Raw genomic sequence first — 8,325 nt, 5'->3', positions numbered from 1 at the left:
CATTTTTTTGTTTCCCAGTCCATTTCAGGCACCATAGTCTCCCCTGAAATCTTCTGGACATGAGAGGACAATCATCTGCCTGCAGAGGAGTTTTACTTCCTGCATCTGACTTTCTCTTGTTTTTCTTGACTTCTTTCTTCTGACACATCTGCCCGGGCATTTCTGACTCACTGCGATGGCAGCGTGGGAGGGAGCAGAGCGAGAGCAGAGCCTACCACTCAGGTAAAAGCTGTATTAGGGAGAGACAACCAGTGACACCAGCAATTCTGGTTTCCACTAGATCTGGTAGGGGCCACATTATTTTTATGAATGCCTGGTGTTGCTGTATGCTTACATTTATCTTTTTGTGAATGTGGAATTCGATACTGCAGATATGAGCCTCTTTTTCCTCAAGGGCTGAAGCAAAAGCAGAGAACATCCCAGAATATCTCAGCTTTTTTCTGCATTCGTCCTCAGTGTGGGATTTTACAGGGCTTGGTATTTTCCCCACTTATTCACCATGTAGTTGAAGCTTTTTTAATAGAGGTAGAAACAACACTGGCTGGAGTATCAGTTTTATATCACGGACAGCCACTTCATACTTCCTTTGCTGGGAAAACATTGACAGTTTTTGGAACATCCCCAGTCAACAAGCTATTGGTGTGGAGAGTTTGGGTCACACCTCAAGCCAGTGGTGAACACCAGAGAGAAGAGAAGGGCTTTGAAGATTTTGCTGGCACCACTTTGTTACTCTGACTTGATCACAGGTGCCTAGATTAAGATATTGTCACCCAAAGTGCATGACTCATTTGTCTTTTTAAGGTCCATTATTGTGTGATGTAAAACCACCTTTTTGGCAGTTTGGTATTGTAGCACTTTTAGCACTTGGAGGCCTAACACTCCAGAAAATGCATTTACACTGCATTTAAAGCTTGCATGTAACTAAATCCTGTCAAGGAAAGTCTTTACATAATGCATCAACATATGCTTGGTTTTTGTCTCTTTTTTAGTACAGTATAGCTATACAATGGGTTGGAGTGGCTTTTCTAAGTTATTAAAAATGACCCTAGGCAGGGCTGGCTTTTAAAACAAGTGTCAAGATCCCTAAAAGACCTGGGAAAGAGCAAGAAAAGGATGAGTTTGAATTTATATAGAATTTTCTTACTTAGTAGTTTTCATTAAATTCAGTGTCCTTTTTTTTTTTTTTTTTTTTTTTAAGAATGCAGAATTACATTAGATAGGCTTGAAAAATTATGAGTGTAAAAATAAAGAAATATGTTACTTCCTTAGCTATGGATTTTTCTAATTCTAAACTTCATTATAAGGCAAAATGGTCTTTATTAGGAAGCAAATGTCCAGAGAATTCTGTCCTAAACTTCTCTGATGCTTTGTAAAGTATATCTGCTACAAAACTTCAGCAGCTCGACCATTAGGAGAGGTTTTAATGTAAGATCATTTGTCTCCTAAAATTTGAATGTTGTGGGTTTTAGACCTCAAGTCACAGCGCATATGTTCCTTCCATATAGCCAACATTAAACTGCTGGAGAATCTCTAAGGATCTATTTTCTACCACCTGTGACAATTTTTTTTAAAAATATCTTTTGTGCTTTTAAAACTCTGGTAGGTAAAATGGATTGTTTAGGGGAAAAATCAGCTCAGAGTAAAAGGTTTTGGAAGATGATACCAGAATGTTTATAATGCGTGTTATGGTTGAGAGGATTGTGTGAATTTAACCATTACTGTATATTTACACTGACATTTACATACAAGCTCCTACATAATAAGCATTTGTTGCCCAAACAGGTAATATTAGAGACTGCTGTTAACTTGGACTATAAACTATTGGAGCTGCTACATGGCCATGTGCATGGCCTTCTCGATACATAAGAATATGCTCCTAGAAATGTTTTTGCTGGGATTAAATATTCAAAGCCCTTATAGCAAAAAAAAAAAAAAAAAAAAAAAAATGTGTAATGAATGGACATCAGCTCTCTGAGCAAACAATTGCTGTGAGCAAGAATATGAATTACTGTCCATACAGACATAATTCTTTGTTCTCCTTTTTAATTTAAATATTTTAAAACCTACTACAAATATGAAAACATTATTTCTCTGGTGAAGAATGTGGGAAATAATAAATTATTTCTTAATTATCCCATAGTCTACTAATTTCCTAGGGTTTTTCTGAGTGAATTGCAAAGTTTTGGAACTTTATCCATTTTCATTACTAAAAAAAATATTTTCTTCTGGAACCAGCCACTGGATGCACAGTTGTTTTTCCAGGCTTATGCTGCATGCTGTCCAGGTTTGTATTGTCTTTTATAGCTTGATTTACACACTGAATTAGATTTGCCACTGGGTGTCTGCTAAACAAGCCAAACTATGGGCTGCCTGTCGGTCATCCCAACAGAGAGTAAAGGCTGAACTAGGTAAAAGGAAAAAAAAAGTCAAGTATTCTTCCCATCTCAGGAGACTACTGGTCCAGAACAAGTCTTGGAATCGCTGTTCAAGCACCTGATGAAAGTTAGGTCACTTGTTGATTTTATTATAACAGTTGGTAACAGTTGCTGGGCATTCAACATCCTCAGTCAATAGCAATTTTTAAAACTGCTGTTTTAGCCTCAATGTTCTATGCTCTCAGTTATGAGCTGTAGAAATCTGGATGTTCACCAACTTGATGACATGTCTCATAAGCAGTGACGCCATGAGTCACTGAAATAGGGACAAGAAATATGAGCTTCAGAAATGATGCTCCATCTTTAACTTGCACAGCAAACACACAAAGACCAACCTATTGAGCAGCAACCTGCTCCAGGTAATGTCTATGCAGGTTCTGTTTCCTATTTAGTTTTACTTGGATTAAATGAGCTCTTCGGTTTTGCTAAACTGTTTTTTTTACACATCTAAAGTATTTTCAGCCTTCCAGAGATCACACAGGAAGCTTGTGCTGCATAAGTTTAAGCAGTATGCAAAGCTGCCATCCTTTTATAGAATTTTGTCACTACTGACATACTGTCAAATGGATGTGAAGGAAATCAGACGGAGTATGCAACTTGACTTGAAATGTTAGGTGTACAGTGAAAGACTTTTTTATGAAAAATGTCATGTCCCCGGTAATCTAGGTTTTGGACAAGGTAACATAGGCAAGTTCTGCTACAGTATTTTTACAGGTTTGCTGAAGGTTTATTCACATTTTAGTGATGAAGTTCTGTTGTCCACACTGTTCACCAGTAGTCTGTAATTGTAAAGATGCTTTTGATGGTTTTATTTGAGGAAAATCTTAAGATCTACGTGGCTATAATAGATTTATCAATTAAAATTTATTCCATATGACAAAGGTAATTGAAACATATACTATTTTTTTTTAAAAAAAGCTACCAGTTAATTAACCTGCTGCTGGAGGTTCTTTGATCACTAGCAGTTGTTAGTTTACAGAAAAGCACAGTATTGCTTTCTCACCTCCCCACACCTGGGAGAAACAACTCATCACCATTCATACACAATATCCACTTTTTTATTCCAAAAGTCCATCTTTAAAATACATCCCTAAAATGCAGTGCTCACTGAGAAATGATACTTTAGAACAGAGAAGACCAGATGTCATGCTGTTCAACTCCCTCTTCTGTCTCTACGTGTCTGTTACCTCTTGACATACACAGTAAGTGTTTGGGAACGACAGTCTTGGTTCTGGCTTTGTACAGCCTTTAGCACAGCTGGATCTTTGGCTATGGAATTGAGGTTGTAGAAGTTTCTACAAAATCAATAGTAATAATGTAAAGGTTACTCTGTAGCCTAATGGCTCTGCCATTCTTTCAGCATTGTTACGTTCCTCCTTTTTTTTTCTGGTATTCTTCTTGAGTCCCTGACAGTCTTGCTTCCCATGTGCTTTGGTAAGTGCAAGATGTACTAAAGCTGTTCTCTACAGAAACTTTCTTGCATCTTTTTTTGCTGCAATAGGAAATGATCTGTCTGCAAATCAGTCTTTTCTCTACAACATTGTAAAATTTGTCAGGATCCCTTTCTAGATATTCCTAAGCTCCACTCCAACCTCAGCCCTAGACCTTTTTTCCTAATTATCTCTGTCCTTTCTCCATGGGATGTTCTGCAGGATGTTGCTTAGGGCACTCAATGAATTTCTTGCTAGACATCTGCACAGATGGAACACATCTTCTTGAAGAACTCCACTGGTATGCCCTGACAATAGGATTCATTTTGCTTCATTGCTGGGACAAATCCTTAAACTTCAGGATGGCCTTGATTTTCTCAGATTGTATGGTAGCTCTTTATTTTATTGTGGGAGACAACCAGAAAAGATGCCCCTGTTCTGCCAAAACATCAGCAGAAGGCTCTGACCAGCACCATGGTGGTCCTCCTACACACAACACAACCACCCTGCCCTGCGAGGGAACCCCCGCTGCACCGGGGAGGTGAGCCCTCATTTTGTAAGTTGAGTTAAAAATACTGGAAAGATACTATCAGTGCTTGCTGGAAAAAAGTCACAAGGGAAGATGGTGGTGAAGGAATATGCAAGGAAAAGGCTTTTCTAGAGCCCTGAAGGTGCAGAGCTGTGTCTGGATCTGCTGGTTCTCTGGGTTCCCCCCCGCCTGGGAGGGACCGTTACGGGGCAAGATGCTGTGGGAAGCGAAGCGGGGCAGCAGCTGTGTGTGCCTGCGCTTCTCCAGGGGCTGCTCCATGGAGAAGTGTTAAAACAGAAAATCAAAGAAACAGAAGTGTTTGTCTGAGCGACCTTCAACAGGCAATAGTACAACTCATGGGTTTTTTTAGTAGCAAACTCTCTGATTGGCTCGAATTTGCTATTTTATAAATCTAAACTAACAAGATGGCAAGTGTCACATCTACTAAAGCTGCAGTTCAAAATAGTAAAACATATTTGTTGTGAGCTACTTATTTCAGTACTCAGAGGGTTTCATTGAAGGTAAGAAAAGGGAAGTTGTCTTGAAGCTTAGAATTGTAATTCCTTTCAGCATTTCCTTTTAAACCTCATGTTTACCTTCTGCAAAAACTAACCCTCCCTGTTTGTTGCAATTTTAGCAGAGGAGATGCTTTCATACTTTAAAATTTTGCTTTTTATGCAATCTGGAAGAGTTTTGCACTAAACCTGGGTGTAAGTTGCTCACTGGTGAGATGGTTAGCTTCTGCTGTTGCAGGAAGTGGTTTTATTGTACTTTTTTTTCTCCTGCTTTCTTTCTGTCTTTATGAGCTGTGGGAGATTAACTCAAATGCTGTCTGTAGACATGTGACCTAGATGTTTTCCGTTTTTTGAAATAGTTAAAACTATTGCTGGTTGATGGAAGTTTGAGATGAGACGACATCATCTGTGAGGCTGTAGGTAAGGAGCCTTAAGTTCATCTTAATGCAGTTTAGGAAACCTGTTGCTAAAGATTTCTAAAATAATCATAATTGCATGTATTTTGTATGTGTTCAGTATGGATTTTGCTAACTACACAATTATTTTATTTCTGTTGGTGTTTGTGAATTTGAAAGCAAAGAGCAACAACGTAGGGGTTACAGATGTGAGATGATGCTTTGAAGGCAAAATTAGTATTCAGGCTCTAGCAAATCTGTTGCATCCTATGCAAGAGGCAGCTTAGATCTGATCCTCTCTAGTATAGCAAACCACTAATCACTTCTCTTATCCCTGCCAGTACTAACTAATTGTCCCCAAAATGTAGAAAAGTCTGGTGACACTGTCTGGGAAATTAGATTAGATCATGTTTCTCAGCATTTACCTTTGCTAGGTGCAGTTTAGCCCTGTTTGATTAACTGGCTTCCTTGTTGGCGACCACGGGGGAGGTGATTAGTAGCAGTGGCGACTGTAAGAGTTAGTGAATGGTAAGGGTAGGTATCTAGTTAATTCTTGGAATTGCTAGAGACTGAAGAGATGGATAGAGGTATCTCTTGCTCTGGTCAGTATCAAAAAGTTTTGTACCACTCTATTATTCATCAGTGGTGCTAATAGGAATAGGGCACAGGAAGACATAAGAGACACTGTACAAAAAATACTTTTGTTTTATCTATGGGCACTCTCAATGCTGTTCCACATGGAGCTATTCAATGAAGATGTCATGGTAGCTTGTTTCCTGCATAAGGCTGTTTTGATCCAGACTAATTTCAACTCTGTTTCAGAGTTGTCCAGAAAAAGATTGCGACCTGAGTTTCCATCTCGCTTGAAGTTTTCTATCAGAAAAGATCACTCCATTGCTGTCAGTGGGCAAACAACTCTTTCTGGCCTTCAGAGTTTTACAAGGAAATAGTAATTTAGGAAGATTTTCAAATAACACAATATAATGCTTTGATTACAGGCCACGTAAAGGAGAGACAGAATTAGCAAGATTTGTTCTATGGTGAAGATTTGTTTTCCTGGTAACATGTAGTTTGCTGCAAACTTTGAGACGTACTGTTTGTAACTGATAGCCTTATCTTAAGAAGCAACTTGTTTTTCTTTCAGAAATGTGGGTCAGAGTTGAAAGATATCACACGTGGCTTGAAGCTCATTTTGAAATCGTGCATGCTAATTGGAGACAGATTTTAGCGTAGTGTTGTAAGATTACATTTCAAATTTTCTGTACTTTTTGGAGAAAAAGAAAGCTGTCCTGCCTGCATATACAAATCAGCACAGACAGGGAAATTGTATAAAAAGAACATGTTCTCTTCCTGGGCTGTTTTTGTAGTGGTTTTTATGTTACTACTGCAATGTCTTAGAGTCATTTGAAATGCATTTTCCACAGAGCTGTGAGATTTGGTAAAGTAGTTTGAATTCTCAGAGTTATTTTTCTTTATTTTATTCCTTCTCTGCAACTTACCTCTTTGTGTCCAAAGGAAATTAATTTAAATCCAGCATCTCTTGTTCACTTTACTTCTCAATCCAATTACATCTGTAACGTACATTTGTTCATTCTCTTTTCGGAATAGAGTGAACAGCTGAAGCACTCTGTATTTTAAATCTCCTGCTGTACACTATTATCAAATTACAAAAAAAAAAAAAAAACAAACAAAAAAAAAAAAAACAAAAAAAAACCAAAAAACTTCGCTTTTTTGGCAGCATTTGTTGTACAAACTTCCTCTACCCTAGATTGGAAAGGATACTCCATCTTTTGACAAAGCATGAGTGTGTGGTCCCCTTGATAGACCCTCTCTTTAGGGCTGGGATTGCCAGAGCAGCACAGGAGACATCTGTATCAGACCATGAGCTCGGGCATGTTTGTCCCCACCTGGAGAGAGGCAGGAACCAGAAACTAAAATGGTGACAGACACATTTTGATTCTTCTCCTGATGTTTGAATGGCACAACACCACAGCCTCCAATGTGGTGCTAGTTTAATTGAAACAGCTGTACACAGCTCTGGTTTGGATTTCTCTATTTCTGGTCCCAGAAGTTACTATTTCTTTTCAGTGACAAGCTTCATAGTATCCCGTACAAGTGGGATGGAGTGCCCATCCTGATCTCTAGTGCTGTAGTGAGCACGGTTTTTGCTGTGCTGCTCAGAGACTTCAGCTTGGTTCTCTACTAAGCAGTCGCACAGACTTCTGAGCAGTGGGAACTGGTGTATTATGGGCTGTTGCTACTGAGCCACAATGGGACTTAGTGTATTATAGACAGCATCTTCTGAAGTTTTTGAGGCTTACAGTGTGTAACTGATATTTGCCTATTTTTCTCAACTTTTTTTTTTGATGCCTCTGCTGTGTCATCTCAATCAGTGTGAGTTGTTAACCATTTAATGAGTTGTGAAAACCTGCATGCTGCTAAAAACTGTCTCTTGATGTTGGAGAAGTCTATTAATGTTTAAGTGTGTTCTTAATTAGAAATCTGAAACATGGCAGTGTTACAGAGTGTATCCTAATCCTGTATAGGTGTCATTTGGGCAGATCTCTTTTAAAATCAAACCAAAGCATCACTTGAGCTCCAGCTGAAGTCTCTATATTTCACTTTTCTCCTAAGATTTCCACATAGATACATCAAACCTATTTCTCAGTGCCACAAAGACAGAAGCTGGTACTGGTGGATGCCATCTGTATGAATAAACTTTGATAATTTTTCTAGTTTCATTTATTGATAGAATTAGTTCTAGAGAAAACAGATGGGATAAAATTTTGGCCCAGCTTTTGACCATATATCTTCCATGATAATTCAAGTGCCATTCAGAGCACAACAGCAGATTTCTTTACCTGGTTACACAATCTGCACAAAACTGTCCCTTTTTCCATCCTGTGGTGGCTTTCAACAGCTTTTGTCACCATCAAACTAATTGCTATAATGTTCTCTTACTCTCAGGGTAGGCTGAAGGCCCCTGTCCTTCATCTTGCTCACAACAGCACACTTTGCTGT

The 8,325-nt window shown here is 38.7% G+C and overlaps 1 protein-coding gene across 6 annotated transcripts in view; it reads left to right on the top strand.

Moving 5' to 3' along the window:
• The first annotated feature begins 201 nt into the window (after positions 1 to 201).
• The window catches only part of ARHGAP15 (Rho GTPase activating protein 15), a 332,260-nt gene continuing 324,136 nt past the window's right edge, over positions 202 to 8,325 (top strand). Inside the window, exons 1-2 of one of the 6 annotated variants that reach the window (XM_032997440.2) lie at positions 4,883 to 4,915; positions 5,269 to 5,329. The gene's annotated coding sequence lies outside the window, so the exon portion shown is untranslated. The other 5 variants (XM_032997441.2, XM_032997444.2, XM_032997445.2 and 2 more) reach the window with 5 other exon arrangements.

The sequence above is a fragment of the Tyto alba genome, unplaced genomic scaffold (assembly GCF_018691265.1).
Source record: "Tyto alba isolate M040663 unplaced genomic scaffold, T.alba_DEE_v4.0 Super-Scaffold_7, whole genome shotgun sequence".
NCBI lineage: Eukaryota > Metazoa > Chordata > Aves > Strigiformes > Tytonidae > Tyto > Tyto alba.
Note: the sequence above shows the minus strand (reverse complement) of the source record. Positions and strands in the feature narration are given on the sequence as shown.